The sequence below is a fragment of the Neoarius graeffei genome, chromosome 26 (genome assembly GCF_027579695.1).
Source record: "Neoarius graeffei isolate fNeoGra1 chromosome 26, fNeoGra1.pri, whole genome shotgun sequence".
NCBI lineage: Eukaryota > Metazoa > Chordata > Actinopteri > Siluriformes > Ariidae > Neoarius > Neoarius graeffei.
In genome coordinates, this window is record NC_083594.1 from 21,037,937 (window position 1) to 21,054,409 (window position 16,473).

General features: G+C 39.2%; 1 protein-coding gene across 4 annotated transcripts in view; it reads left to right on the forward strand.

Annotated features, from left to right (window-relative positions):
- The first annotated feature begins 820 nt into the window (after nucleotides 1-820).
- atp2b2 (ATPase plasma membrane Ca2+ transporting 2) overlaps nucleotides 821-16,473 on the forward strand; it is a 467,634-nt gene continuing 451,981 nt past the window's right edge. For all 4 annotated transcript variants that reach the window (XM_060910551.1, XM_060910547.1, XM_060910549.1 and 1 more), the window contains exons 1-2: nucleotides 821-892; nucleotides 1,283-1,417. The gene's annotated coding sequence lies outside the window, so the exon portion shown is untranslated. The remainder of the gene's footprint in view (nucleotides 893-1,282; nucleotides 1,418-16,473) is intronic.

A 16,473-nucleotide genomic window follows, 5' to 3' on the forward strand; every position in this document is an offset into this window, starting at 1 on the left:
AAGCTGTTCTGTATGGAGGAATGGGCTAAAATTCCTCCAAGCCGGTGTGCAGGACTGATCAACAGTTACTGGGAATGTTTAGTTCAGTTATTGCTGCACAAGGGGGTCACACCAGATACTGAAGCAAAGGTTCACATACTTTTGCCACTCACAGATATGTAATATTGGATCATTTTCCTTAATAAATAAATGACCGAGTATAATATTTTTGTCTCATTTGTTTAACTGGGGTCTCTTTATCTACTTTTAGGACTCGTGCGAAAGTCTGATGATGTTTTAGGTCATATTTATGCAGGAATATAGAAAATTCTAAAGGGTTCACAAACTTTCAAGCACCACTGTAGGTGTGAATGTGAGTGTGAATGGTTGTCTGTGTCTATGTGTCAGCCCTGTGATGACCTGGCGACTTGTCCAGGGTGTACCCCGCCTTTCGCCCGTAGTCAGCTGGGATAGGCTCCAGCTCGCCTGCGACCCTGTAGAACAGGATAAAGCGGCTACAGATAATGAGATGAGATGAGACGCCTGAGGAGCATGTTCATGCAGAAGTGACAGCTCTTGTTGAAATCCAGACTTGCCCTAGTAATCAATATGCTCGTGCATATGAAACAGCATGATCATGCATGCATGTTTTGTGTGCGTGTGTGTGTGTGCATGCAGACCTGTGTGTTGGGGAGCGCTCCCTGCTCGGTGTCCCCCCCTCCCTCCCTCCCTCCCCCCTTGAGGCTTTGCACAATAAGGTACGTAATGGAAAATCTCAGTCCCTTAAATCTGCTCCTATTGTTGCTCTCTCTCTCTCTCTCAGGATCTCTAACAGAGTGGAACACAAACAGCACGAGGAATTTACAAAAAAAAAATTTAAATAAATAAATAAAGAGGAAAAGAATAATAATAGGTAAGCAGAAGAGTTTGGAGAAACTTTGCAGAACATCCAGCTGCTGTTCGCTTCCTCGCGCGTCCGAAGCGACGCTTTGTAAAACATGCGCGAGCTCGCGGGCACGCAGGAAGGAAGGACCGGAACAAACAGCGCGCGAGCTCGAGGGTTCGCAGTGTCGCAAAGTGAAGCGAGCTGCAGAGGAGAGGAGAGGAGAGGAGAGGAGAGGGGGAACGGGCCGGGGTTTAGAGCGGCATGGAGTGAATGCAGGGTTGCTTAAACATCACATTGCAAACTGCAAAAGAAGATGGGACTCGCGCGCGCCTTTTCGGCTTTAATTTCTAGGAGAAATTAAAAAAAAAATAAAAATCAATAATGCATGGTGATCTTGATTCCTCTTTCCTTCTGCAGGTAAAAGAGGGAAAAAAATATATCCGGATCAGGTGGTCAGGTGCGCTGCAGGGGGCGGAGCATCAGATCTCAGAGAGAGAGAGAGAGAGAGAGAGAGTGGATGCACACAGACTGCGCGCGCGCCTCTTCACACAGGTAAGGGCAATGCAATGCAATGCAGCGCGGACACACCGCGGCACGCGCCAGCCGGACGTGCGTTCACGTGAGCGCGTGCACACGGCGCCGCTGAGACTATTCTGATTTGATGAGATGAGAGGTTGAGCAGGACATGATGCATGCTTGGGTTCTGGATGAAAGAGCTGCATGGACATAGATTTATGCATTTATTATTATTGTTGTTGCTGTTGTTTTCCCCTTGCACACTGAGCTGAAGTTTTGACTGTATGATTGTTTTATTGGGATTTTCAAGTGCATGATGTGCTGTACAGCAAGAACTTCATCATAAACCTAAGTGCAATCCCTACCATGAATAGGGACCCTACTACAGTATATCTTTTTTTCCTCCGTACAAACTTTGATATTGTTGTCCGCATGGGTTTCCCCCACATGCAGGTTAGGTTAACGGGTGACTCCCTAAATTGACCGTGAGTGTGAATGGTTGTCTATGTGTCAGCCCTGCGATGACCTGGCGACTTGTCGAGGGTGTACCCCGCCTTTCACCTGTAGTCAGCTGGGATAGGCTCCAGCTTGCCTGCGACCCTGTAGAACAGGATAAAGCAGCTAGAGATAATGAGGTGAGGTGAGATGAGATGATGTGCTGTAAGAAGGTCATCGTAAACCTAAGTGCAATCCCTACCATGAATAGGCTACAGCACTGTGCAAAAGTCTTAGGCACCCTATATCTTTTTTTTCCCCCCATACAAACTTTGATATCGGGCAGCACGGTGGTGTAGTAGTTAGCGCTGTCGCCTCACAGCAAGAAGGTCCGGGTTCGAGCCCCGTGGCCGGCGAGGGCCTTTCTGTGCGGAGTTTGCATGTTCTCCCCGTGTCCGCGTGGGTTTCCTCCGGGTGCTCCGGTTTCCCCCACAGTCCAAAGACATGCAGGTTAGGTTAACTGGTGACTCTAAATTGACCGTAGGTGTGAATGTGTGTGTGAATGGTTGTCTGTGTCTGTGTGTCAGGCCTGTGATGACCTGGCGACTTGTCCAGGGTGTACCCTGCCTTTCGCCCGTAGTCAGCTGGGATAGGCTCCAGCTTGCCTGCGACCCTGTAGAACAGGATAAAGTGGCTACAGATAATGAGAATCAGACTTTGAGATCGACTTCTACATTATCGAGTCCGTACAAAAACATTTTCGAGTTCCAAACATTCGTTCGTTTTTTTCCAGCACAAAATGAAATGTTACACAAGGAAAAAGTTCATATTACACTTTTCAGATTAAAAAAGAAATCATATCGAAGGCTGCTGGGTTTTCATGCAAAATTAAGACGTAAGTGTGACAGAGTGTCCAGAAGAACTGTGGCTGGTTCTGTAAGATGCTCAGTAAAACCTCCAGCTCACTTCCTTATAAAACTGCACTCGTTGTGCCTGCGACTATTTTTTTTCTTTTTAAAGCAAATGGTCGTGTCACACCAAATATTGACTTTGTTTCATGTATTATGGCTCACTGATAACTGTTTATAGTATTTATTAATGTTGAAACATTTTCATTATTTTTAAGCCATTTTTGGTCTTCAGCATGTGCATAAGACTTTTGTACAGTACTGTATGTACATATTTTTTTTGTAGTAAATGGATGTTTGGGAACTCCATTGTGTATAGGGCATTGTGTTCAAGGCTACTTTAATGACCAGAAGGTTTTGAGTTTGATTCTCAGGACTACCACAGAGTCTCAACCAGAGGTGGACAAAGTACCCAACTTCATTACTTAAGTCAAAGTACAGATCCCACTCGTCAAATGTTACTCCGATACAAGTGAAAGTTGTCCAGTCAAAATTTTACTTAAGTTAAAGTACTGAAGTGTTTGCTTTTAAAAATACTTAAGTATTAAAAGTATATTTTCTGTCAATGCATCGTTGTATTATTGCCACAACGCTTACAAAACATAATGCCGTTACCAAAGAGAGAAATGTGAATTCACAAAATGAACGCATGCTGTGCATCATGGTGGTTTAACGTTAAGCTAGCTAGTTAGTGAAGCTCCACCTGACATGCTAGCAAACTCTTTTCAAACTCAAAACCATATTGGGTAGTTAATGCTACTAGAAAAGAAAGATTTCTACATTGTTGATTTGGCAAGATTATGCTAAAGCATATTTCTGAAAGGACTTCAGATAAGTTAATGTTATTAATGTTAGCGTAACTCTGTTTTTACATGCTAACTAAGAGTGTCCAAGTTAACCAGCTATGTGTTAACGTTAGCCGTGGACAAAGCGACGGCAACTTGACGGGCAAATCCATAGAAAGTCATTTGACTAACCAGACTGTGTCGCTATTGCAACATTATCGCTAGCTCTAAAAGCACAGATAACTTCGTTGCAAGCTTTCTCTTGGAATAAAACGTTTATATACCTCAATATGCTTCTGCAGTTTGGACAGCGAGTTTTTGTAGGCCGTGATGTGGTTCGTTTTCGGCAAACAAAGCAAACATTTAAAACGAAACGAATCTTTAAACCTTTCAGAAAACTGAAACATGGGTTCTAGGTAAAGCCATGGGTGTGTGCATTCCCTAGAAGAACCCCCTCCTTCTATTCTTCCATCAACTGATTGTGTTAAATAATGCTGCTGAGAAATCACTGATCTTTATTTTATCCAGTCTATGGACGTGACGTGATCCGAGTGATTACTGATCGGCTGTCTCAGTGTCACCTGCAACAAAATCAATCACGTTTTAGAAAAGAAAAGAAAAAAACATCCACTTTCAAAGCTGCTTCATAGTAACAAGTAACGAGGACGTTGATAGAAATGTAGTGGAGTGAAAAGTACAATATTTATCTTTCAAATGTAGTGAAGTTAAAGTCATGAGTTTCCAAAAAAAATACTCAAGTAAAATACAGATACTCAAAAAGTGTACTTAAGTACAGTACTCAAGTAAATGTACTTCGTTACTGTCCACCTCTGGTCTCAACTCCATGTTCGTGTATGGACAGGATTCGTCTAATGCCAGTGAAAATGTGTGCTCGGTCCTGAGATGTGTGCTTGTTACTTTTATAAACTGAAATGCACCTTATGTTCTGAAGCGTCTCCTTTTTGTTGTGCTCTGCTTCACAAGCGTCTTCACAAGCTCATTATTTCTTATCGTAGCATCAGGGGATGTTGCTTGGTGCCATAGGAACAAATGGACCTAAGCCTACTGGAACACTGATTCAAGAGTTGCTTAGGTGAAGGATGGAGTGGATAAAGGCAAAAATATAGAGATTAACCCATAAACTTAGCAATAATATTTCTGTGCATAAGTTTGGCTATAGATGTTCAATAACGAACACTGTACTAATTAATCAGCATTGTGCATTAAAAGTATAATTTACTGAGTTTATGGGTTGTTTGAATTTTAAAAATGTAATTATTAACTATAAAGTTGTGTGACCACTAGCTGTGGAAATCACTAGCTATAAATGTTTGAAATTTGCTGCACAAAAATATACTTTAGCTTGCATTACTTTTGTAGTTGATCACCATGGTGGAGTGGGGATTGTAGTGGTGCTAAATAAATGGCTGTGCAACAAAAAAAAAATTCTCAAAAAGGCTTTAGAAGAGGGTAAAATGTGTTAGTAAATAATCCCATGTTAATTTTCAAAAAGCAAATTAAAATAAGTTCTGGATAAAAACCCATCTGTCTCATGTAAATGAAGAAACAAATTTCATTGTCCGGTGGTCAGATGTTTATGAGATGCATTGCCTTGCAATTATGACTGGGTGCCCTGTGATGGCACATGTACGTTGTTAGTTCGTATGGACATCATACGGTCGCAAAAGCCATCAAAAAATCAAGTCGATGCGTTACCATATTATCTTAAGTATCAGAGATGTCCACAAGCACCGGTGACCGCCGAGCTTCTCCTCCTACACAGATGGTCTGCGCCAGCTACTCGATCCCAGAAAAAAATAAAAACTTGCCTTTCAATGTTCAAGTGATTTATATTGTCTCCGCTGCTCATAATTTGCTGCAAATCCAATTATTCCACCACGAAATTGTCTTCAATTCGGGTCATGACTGGACACGACGCCATATTTGTTGATCGAGTCTCGCGCTCTGGTTGGCTGAGCCAGACCACGTGACCACGCCATAGCGTCTGTAGTTATGTTACAGAGCCAGACAGCGTACTACAGAGGGGTGACTGAGAAAACCGAGCAGATGTACATCTGGAGGGAAATTTCGTACATATTTTGCAAGTATTTTACAGGGAAATGGTTAGTAATTTATTAGCTGAGAGTGCACCAGAAAGCATGTAAATTTCAAAATTTTCTGGGGGAGCATGCCCTCACACCCCCCTAGCATTAGTATGCCTTTTCTGCCACAAATTCCAGAGCCGCCTACTACTTGTTTCTTAGCCAGCTACTTCAGATTTTCTGGAGAGCCCTGAGTATGGAGCTTCACTCCATGTGCTTTGCACATGGGGAGCTCCACTATACCAGCAGAATGTAGGAGGAATTAATGCATTGAAATACAGGAGGCAGCCATATGCGAAGCGAAACAAAACATAGTGGGGCGTTTTGCCAAGAAATGTAATTTTAATCAGAAACATTTCCAAACTAGAAAAGCACTCGGAGAGCGCAGACCTCCGCCAAGAATCCTTAAAAAAATTCCGGGATCCAGACGGTAATCCGGATCACCGCCAAAATTTAATGGATTGTTACTTGTGCCCAGTCACACCTCTGGGAAAAATTTCAGAGCAATCCGTTTATAACTTTTTCTGTAATGTTGCTAACAAACAAACAAACCAACAAACCAACGCTACCAAAAACATAACCTCTTTGGCGGAGGTAATAAACTACAATTGAGTTGTGGTTTCATAAGCTCTGACGTGAGCGCTATAGAGAAGAGTAATTGCAGATAGACTTCACTGTTGTTTGCCAGATTGTTGGTGGTTGGCTTATACAGTCATGTTTTCTGTCAAAATTAGCATTATGTGCCATACGACTTTACAGATGAATGTCGTAGAATGAGTTTTACTCAGTTTAACAGGTAGATTTTAGCCTAATTGATGATAAGTAGCTTGGAATAGCTACGTGAATAACTTCATATTTTGTGTTCATGCTTGGCTGTTTACAAGACCCTTATCAAAAAGAAGTATACTTTAAGTTCATTTTATTAAGTATACTTAAGTAAAGTTAAAGTATATTTCCTTAAGTATACGTTTGTGTACCAAGTATATTGATATCAATGTACTTACAGTATACTTGTAAGTAAACTAATCTAATACAGTACTTCTTGGGACTAAATTGGCCCATTTTTAGTTTATAAAAAGTATACTTTAAGTCTAAGAGAAGTAAACTTTGAGTATACAACTAGTATTTTTTTATTTTGTACTGCAGGTATATCACAAGTAAACTTATATACTAATAGTTTACTAGTTCTATACTTGTAGTTCACTCTAGTTTACAAAAGCATACTTCATAGTATACTGGAAATATACTATGAGTTTACTTGTTTTATTTGTCTGCTTTATCTGTCTCTTTGTGGGTTAATAACAGTATGTACATAAAAGATAAATTTAAGTTCCAACACTGTTTACTCTTAAGCTATTCCATCCCAGAGTTGACCACAAACTTATGGTACAAGGTCAAGGTCAAGGTATCTTTATTGTCCCAAAACAGGGAAAATGGATTTGCAGCCAGGAAGATGCACACAAAGATATTCACACACAATACACAACAACAGACAACACGTCATGGGCAGGGTCCATACAAATTAAACATAAGCACTAAACAATTACAAACATAGAGCTAACTACCATTCAGCACCTGGATGGCAGTGGGGACAAAGGAAACCTTAAATCTCTTAGTCCGAAGAGCAGGCACGCTCCACCGACGGCCTGAGGGCAACAGTACAAATTCAGGCCGAAGGGGATGATCTACACACTCTAAGATCAAAAAAGCCTTCCTGAACACTTGTCTGTTATACAAATCAGTTAACTGAACCTGACTCCTCCCTATAACCTTACTGGCCACTTTAACAAGGTTACCAAGCCTGTTTTTATTGGCCAGGGTCAGATTTCCATACCAAGCGACAATACAAAACATAAAAACTGATTCAATAAAACTTCTATAAAAGAGGGTCATCATCTCTGAGCGAACATTAAAAGAGTACATTTTCCTCAAAAAATAGAGCCGTTGCTAAACTTTTTTTGCTGTAAAGGCAACATGAGCATCAAAGCTCAATTTGTTATCCACAACCACTCCCAAGTATTTGTAGCTGTTTACCAGCTCAATATCTACACCTTTAATGCTGGTTACCACAGGACAAGGACTAGACGTTCTAAAGCTGATTATCATATCCTTTGTTTTAGACACATTTAATTGGAGAAAGGATTCATCACACCAAGATACAAAATCATCTACAACAGGCCCATGATTTAGCTCCTCCCCTTCAAGAAGACTCACAATGACAGAATCGTCAGCAAATTTAATAATGTGTCTATTTGCGTAGTTGCTGCGACAGTCATTAGTGTACAAAATGTATAATAATGGGGAGAGACAACAACCTTGAGGAGAGCCAGAAGAGGAATGCAGCTGATTTGAAAAGCAGCCATTAACCCTCACACACTGGGACCGATTGGTCAAAAAGTCCAATATCCAACCAACAAGATTAAAATCCAATTAAAAAAAACTGATTAGCTTCTCTGCTAACAGATGTGGCTGGATAGTGTTAAAAGCAGATGAGAAATCTACAAACAACAGTCTTGCCTGAGCTTTGGATCCCTCAAGATGGTGATACAAAAAATGTAGCAGTGTGACGGTGGCATCCTCCACACCTCTACCTGGCCTATAAGCAAATTGTAGGGGATCCAAAAATACATGTACTGTAGGTTTAAAAGATGGGATTTAAAACATGCTGCTGTATATCACAAAGAAGCCAATATGTGTGGAAAAAGAAGTATTTTATAGGCTACTATCAAAAGTATAAGCACAACTACAGGGTAAGTACACTTAAACATAAGGCACAAATATTTTAATACTTTATTACACGGGGCGGCACGGTGGTGTAGTGGTTAGCGCTGTCGCCTCACAGCAAGAAGGTCCTGGGTTTGAGCCCCGGGGCCGGCGAGGGCCTTTCTGTGCGGAGTTTGCATGTTGTCCGCGTGGGTTTCCTCCGGGTGCTCCGGTTTCCCCCACAGTCCAAAGACATGCAGGTTAGGTTAACTGGTGACTCTAAATTGACCATAGGTGTGAATGTGAGTGTGAATGGTTGTCTGTGTCTATGTGTCGGCCCTGTGATGACCTGGCGACTTGTCCAGGGTGTACCCCGCCTTTCGCCCGTAGTCAGCTGGGATAGGCTCCAGCTTGCCTGCGGCCCTGTAGAAGGATAAAGCGGCTAGAGATAATGAGATGAGATGAGACTTTATTACACTTTTGTTGAGTATATCTTGACCAAAAGTTTAAGTATAAGCTTAATATACTTAGACTTTTCTATATACTTTTCAGTATAAGCCAAGTATACTTATGTATAACTTTATTCAGTCTATCTCTGATCAGTAAATACAAAGTAAACTGAAAGCATACTCTCTTATTTTTAGTTTAAAAGAAGTATACTCGAAGCACGCTTGAAGAAACTTCTTTTTTGTAAGGGGAGGCAACATTTTCCAAAAGTCAAATGGTTCTCAGACAGATTATTTAAATCCAATTTGTTGATAATTTGACAATAATTTTCAGCAGTTTATAGAAAAGTTTTGGGCATTTGTGTTTATAGAATGAAGTCAAAAGTTAGAGCGGCCGTTTTGGTTCTTCAGTCACGTTTGACGTGTCATTAAGGTGCAGGCTTAACGTTCATGATAATAATTGATGACTTGTGATTACTTCTATAGTACGACTTGCTTGATTTACAGTCAACACTACATAACTAGTCAGTTTCAATAATAAATATGCTTGATGCAATTGTCAGGATCTGTTTTCAGGCTAAGCGATGGATTTAAACTGCCTTATTGTTTGGAAAAACACAAGACACCTTTCCATGTCTCATGACCTCAGCATGAGGAGGTCAGACTCCAGTCTGACCTTCTCATATGTAGATGTAGTTTTTAATCTAGAAATTGGATCTAGACTACTTGGAGGCGGTACGAATGTGTGAGATTATTCCTTTGATCAGCTTTTAGAGTGAAGAGGAAACAGTTACCTTTAAGTAATTTGAGTCTAAGATATATATGTATAGCATGATGCTAGATCGTGATCTTAGAATCACAGGTTTGCATAACCCCTCAATTAATTCAAGGTCCAAGTATGATGAGTGTATTTGGTTAAGAAGTCATGTTGATACTGATACCTTGTTGGCGCTGTAGGTTGTTTGGAGTTTGATCAGTATTTGTATGTATTCGTCTGAAATCCACCACATAGGATTTGAAATGAAACAATGGCTATGTTCACATTACAGGGTTAGAGCTGGACAAGTTTCCTCCTCTAAATGGTACAGATCAAAGCAAAAGCATTTTATTTTTAACTAAAATCAGATCTGACCCACTATCTTATGTAGTCCTAGGCTGGGTACTTATCTGATATGTGGGCATGAAACTGTAATGAGATTGGTCAGATTGGAATTCAACTGTGTCCTTGTTACGTAATGCTGTCATGATTATCCAGCGTGGTGGTGCATCAGCAATATAACTGGGGGGGTTGGATTGACCCAATAATCCCTGTTGCTATGACCTTTGCTGCATTTGGCGGTTCAGTGTGCTGTATAATTTCTGTGTCAGATATCAGTCCTCATTTGTTTACTGTTCTTTGTAGTTACGTACTAGTCAGTGCACCTGAAACGTTATAGTAACCTGCTGTGACATAATCCGAACATGATAAATTACTAAGCAACCTGAAACCTCAAAACTGCTGCGGAGAGGCAGAAAGTGATTTACATTTGCATTAAGGCAAAACACAAGAGGTTGGGTCATTATTATTATTATTATTATTATTATTATTATTATTATTATTATTATTATTATTATTATTTTTATTATTATTTGTTTTTTGAACTAATACACATCATAACTTTATGGTGTCTTTTTTTGTCTTTTTTCAAGTATTTTTCCTACTGGAACTTTAAAAAAAAAGTGCACTAATTTATGCAAATGAGGCTTTAAAAATGCATACATTTGCATGCATAACAAAACCAAAAATCTAGCCTTTTAATCATGATAGGTTTGTGTATGTTACATCTATTAATTTTTTTTGTTAACAAATTGCAAAGATGTTCAAAAGAGTCAAAAATTTATATTTACAAAAACAAATTTTTATGAAAACATTTCAATCAAATACATGAAGATAGTTATTTCCTTCTTTTGCCATTTTCATTTCTAAAAGAAAAACAAAGGAACACAACGCGCACAAACCTTGTTAGTACAGTGGTGCTTGAAAGTTTGTGAACCCTTTAGAATTTTCTATATTTCTGCATAAATATGACTGAAAACATCATCAGATTTTCACACAAGTCCTAAAAGTAGATAAAGAGACCCCAGTTAAACAAATGAGACAAAATATTATACTTGGTCATTTATTTATTGAGGAAAATGATCCAATATTACATATCTGTGAGTGGCAAAAGTATGTGAACCTTTGCTTTCAGTATCTGGTGTGACCCGCTTGTGCAGCAATAACTGCAACTACACGTTTGCGGTAACTGTTGATCAGTCCTGCACACCAGCTTGGAGGAATTGTAGCCCATTCCTCCATACAGAACAGCTTCAACTCTGGAATGTTGGTGGGTTTCCTCACATGAACTGCTCGCTTCAGGTCCTTCCACAACATTTCGATTGGATTAAGGTCAGGACTTTGACTTGGCCATTCCAAAACATTAACTTTATTCTTCTTTAACCATTCTTTGGTAGAACGCCTTGTGTGCTTGGGGTCATTATCTTGCTGCATGACCCACCTTCTCTTGAGATTCAGTTCATGGACAGATGTCCTGACATTGTCCTTTAGAAATTCGCTGGTATAATTCAGAATTCATTGTTCCGTCAGTGATGGCAAGCCGTCCTGGCCCAGATGCATCAAAACAGGCCCAAACCATGATACTACCACCACCATATTTCACAGATGGGATAAGGTTCTTATGCTGGAATTCAGTATTTTCCTTTCTCCAAACATAACGCTTCTCATTTAAACCAAAAAGTTCTATTTTGGTCTCATCCGTCCACAAAACATTTTTCCAATAGCCTTCTGGCTTGTCCACGTGATCTTTAGCAAACTGCAGACAAGCAGCAATGTTCTTTTTGGAGAGCAGTGGCTTTCTCCTTGCAACCCTGCCATGCACACCATTGTTGTTCAGTGTTCTCATAAACATTAATATTAGCCAATGTGAGAGAGGTCTTCAGTTACTTAGAAGTTACTCTAGGGTCCTTTGTGACCTCGCCGACTATTACATGCCTTGCCACGTCTTGGAGTGATCTTTCTTGGTCGCCACCTCTTGGTGATCTTTGTTGGTCGACCACTCCTGGGGAGGGTAACAATGGTCTTGAATTTCTTCCATTTGTACACAATCTGTCTGACTGTGAATTGGTGGAGTCCAAACTCTTTAGAGATGGTTTTGTAACCTTTTCCAGCCTGATGAGCATCAACAACGCTTTTTCTGAGGTCCTCAGAAATCTCCTTTGTTTGTGCCATGGCACACTTCCACAAACGTTTTGTGAAGATCAGACTTTGATAAATCCCTGTTCTTTAAATAAAAGAGGCTGCCCACTCACACCTGATTGTCATCCCATTGATTGAAAACACCTGACTCGAATTTCCCCTTCAAATTAACTGCTAATTCTAGAGGTTCACATACTTTTGCCATTCACAGATATGTAATATTGGATCATTTTCCTCAATAAATAAATGACAAGTATAATATTTTTGTCTCATTTGTTTAACTGGGTTCTCTTTATCTACTTTTAGGACTTGTGTGAAAATCTGATGATGTTTTAGGTCATATTTATGCAGGAATATAGAAAATTCTAAAGGGTTCACAAACTTTCAAGCACCACTGTATGAAAACATGTATTTCACTGTACAGATGCTCTCAAGAGAATTTTACAGAAGAGGGTGTTAGAAACCCATTTCTTTATTGTTTAAATCACAAATTGCCATGCACTGTTATGACATAGTTTATCCGAGTTTATGAAATATTTTATGCCATTTTTAGCTCATCTGGCTGTAGACCAGGTCGGATGAGCTTACGCGATCACACATTGTCCATCGTCTGTCGTCTGTCGACAATTTACAAAAATCGCTACTCCTCCTACAGGATTGATCAGATTTCGATCAAACTCACATATAATGTTCCTCAGGTTGGTGTGCATAAAATTTGTCAAGACGGTGGCGCCACCTGTCATATTTACGATTTTATGGGTGTCTGAAATTTTTGGGTGACTCGTCACATTAAACGCTACTCTTTGTAAACTGCTGGGACGTTTTCACTGAAACTCACCCAGAAGACTCTAAAGACGTATTCTAACAAGAATTGTTCACCAGGTGGTGCCACCTGCCATGGACGCGGCTACACAGGGGTCATATGCAATTTCACAAAAATCGCTGCTCCTCCTACAGGAGTGATTGGATTTTGATAAAACTCATATGGAATGTTCACCAGGTTGGTGTGTATAAAAGTTGTCAAGACGGTGGCGCTGCCTGTCACACTTTATGGGCGTTTGAATATTTTGCGTGACTCGTCACACCAAACAATACTGTTTGTAAACTGCTAGGATGTTTTCACTGAAACTCACCCAGAAGACTCTAAAGACATATTCCAACAAGAATTGTTCACCAGGTGGCACCACCTGCCATGGAAGTGGCTACACAGGGGTCATATGTAATTTCACAAAAATCGCTACTCCTCCCACAGGATCGATCTGATTTCAAACTTGCACACAACAACAGTGGCCGGTATGAGCTACAGCCTCATTGAGGCTAGAAAAATGGTTTACAAAATGCAATGTGATGTGTTATAACAGGTGACATGTATATCATAATGACATATAAACTGACATATCACTTTTTTCAGGGTACCAAGTGGGTGGAGTTTCAGATAATGTAGTGATTGTGAGAAAAAGTGAACATTTTCTGCTACACTTTGATATTTTTGTTGCTACAGGTTAAGAGAAGACATGTTATAAATACAGTTTATCCAAAAAAAAAAGATTGATCTGACCAAAACGTCTACCTGTAATGTCTTGACATGACTACACCACTTACACGTGCCTGTTGGCTTGATTGGTCATTAAACACCATTTTGATTTACATTTGTATATAAAGTTAGTCATACTCGTTTCCATCTTGACATTGTGGAAAAAAATTGTTATGCCATGTGGTACTTGGTGTAGTAGTATTGTGCATGGTGTCTACTGTGTACTGTATATGCCTGATTTACAGTTCGCTGTGCGTAATAATATAGTGCATTCTCCAGGGAATATGTCCACAGACAATTCAGACAACATGACAAAGCACTGATACCTTATGATCATAGGTGTATATGCAGTCAGTTTGGACATGATATTTGCCGATGAGCTTGTAAGAGGTGTGGCTTCTCTTTGGACGTAACTTGTTAATTCCTATTTCCTGCATCCATACTCCTGCCTGTGCCCTTGTTTTGCTTTGCCTTGCCTGGCTTGTTTGTGATTTTTGCACAGCTCTTTGCCTCCTGCCTGTGTATTACATTACGCCTGTTTTCCACATGCTCTGCTTTACTGTTTGGATTTGCTTTTCTTTAGTATAATGTCTAGATATATCTGTAAAAACTGCACTGAAAAGCAAAGTTATGGGAAAGTAGTCTGTTTTTGTTTAGTTTTTACCCCTGGTTATTAGTCAGATAGGGATTTAGGGACTATATTGTATTTTGTTTCTCTTTGCGATTGGGTGGGTTGGGAAGAGTACTTGTTTTATAGTTATTTTATGACTGTGTTTATGCGCCTATTAAACACAGAGGTGCCAATATCTATGGTTTAGTGTTTATGATGTTGACCCCCTTCTAAAGCAATACAGGAATCACCGTAAAAATACACTTTTCGCTTTTCTCAAATAAAGCAGTGGTCAGGTCGGATGTGATTAATAATCGCCTGGCGTAAAAGTCAGTTCACTCAATGAGCAGTCACACCTTGCTGGTTCCTTACTGTTGCTTAGGGTTCAACGCAATACACCCCCCACCCCCCAAAAAACAAAGAAAGAAAGAAACAAACAAAAAAGCAAAAAACCTCCCACACCAATTAGCTAGCTAGTTAGTACTGCCCTTACATTCTCATTATCATGTAATTAGCATCAAGCCGTTCTGTCCGCTGACATACACTCAGGGTTTTGTTGGTCAATTTCTGTTTTCTTCTCAATAGGCCTTGTTTATCAAGCTGGATATGAGCGGTTTTATCTGTAAATCATTTGTATGAGCCTTTACACAAGATAGTAGCTAGTATTCATGAAAATCCCATAATTTCAGGGGAACAAATGTTCATATCCTTACCATGCTCCTGAGTGTGTGTAAATTTATGTGTACGAAGACAGAATTAAGAAGAAATGTAAAGCTCAATTGATTGGCTTCAAATCATTATTTGCGATGAGTAAATTGTGATGAGTTACAACACTTTTATATATTGATTATGGTGTCAAGTTTAAATAGCTGATGTGTTTCAGTTATACACATAAATTAAATCAATATTTTGTGAAACCCAGGCATTTCATATTAATAGTATTAACTCAAGTGTAAAAAAAATGTAAAGAACTCAAGTCCACCTAAGCTGATAAATTCAGACAAATAAGATTAGACGTTCAATTAAGAATGTTGCTATATAAAAAAGGATGTTACTCAGTGAATTAATTGGTTCCGTTTGCCACACTATCATCTTTTAACGCTCTGGGGTCTGAGGGTATTTTCTGGTACTAATGATTTTTGCATGCTCTGATTTTGTTTTCAGTTTCAACAAATCTAAGCAGTATTTTCAAAGTCATATGACTTTTTTTGTATTCAGCACAAGTTCAGCTACAATAATATCTGTGCAGTATGTATGTCATGATTGTACTTTAAAAAAATAACATAAATGAAGATGTTGTAAAAAGCAGTTTTAGAATGTGTGAATGTGTGAAAAAAACATGACCTTATTCATTGTGGTGAACCATTTTGATTACTTGAGGTACTTCTGTTCAGTCTTAGGAATGTATCAAGCACAAAAACTTAAATCTGCGCCATTGATTTGGACAATTAACTGGCCATCAATAAGAAGAGTAAAAAATGCCATTCCATTCAATGAGAGGAGTGAAAACCCCTCCCAATGCCATCTCTTAATCCCATCAGGTCAAGTGATCAAAACGGTTCCGCACAACAGGTAAGGTGATGTTGTTGGTTTTTTTTCATACATTCCAACACAGTTCTAAAACTACTTTTTACAACAGCTTCATTTATCTGTTATTTTTTAAAAAAGTACAATCATGACATGTGTACATACTACATGGATATTATTGTACCTGAACTTGTGCTGAATACAAAAAAGTCATATGACTGAAAATCCTGCTTAGATTTGTTGAAATAAACGACAACATCAGAGCATGCCCAAATCATTAGAGTGCAAGAAAAAAAAGAAGAAAAGAGAGCAAACAAGCACCGGTGCATATTTTGTTTACTCAAGAAGCAAGCAAAAATTGCACAAGAAATTTGCCTGAGTAAAATTTACTCAAATTGAAGAAATTTTTATTCTACACCAGATAACATTTGGTCCCTCTCTAAAAAGAGTAAAAGTGACTCTTTTGATAGAGCTGTTTTTCCAGAGTAAATTCTCAATTCAGTGCTAATATTTTACTATTTGTGGTGGTATTTGACTCTATTCAGTGTGTCTTGAAATTAACTCTTGTGCTATTTTGCTCAGTTCAGAGCCACAACCAGCTCTGTTACACAATTACTCTGTAATTTTGCTCCCACTCCAACTCCAAATTTTACTCTGCAAACTCAAAATAGAGCAAAATTAACTATTTTTGAGGAAAATACTTTTAACTCTGGAAAAACTGCGCAGTCATTTTTCCTGTGTACGCACTACAGTGCACCCATATCACCCGATCTGCTCATAAGAAATAGAAGAAATATTTACACTTAC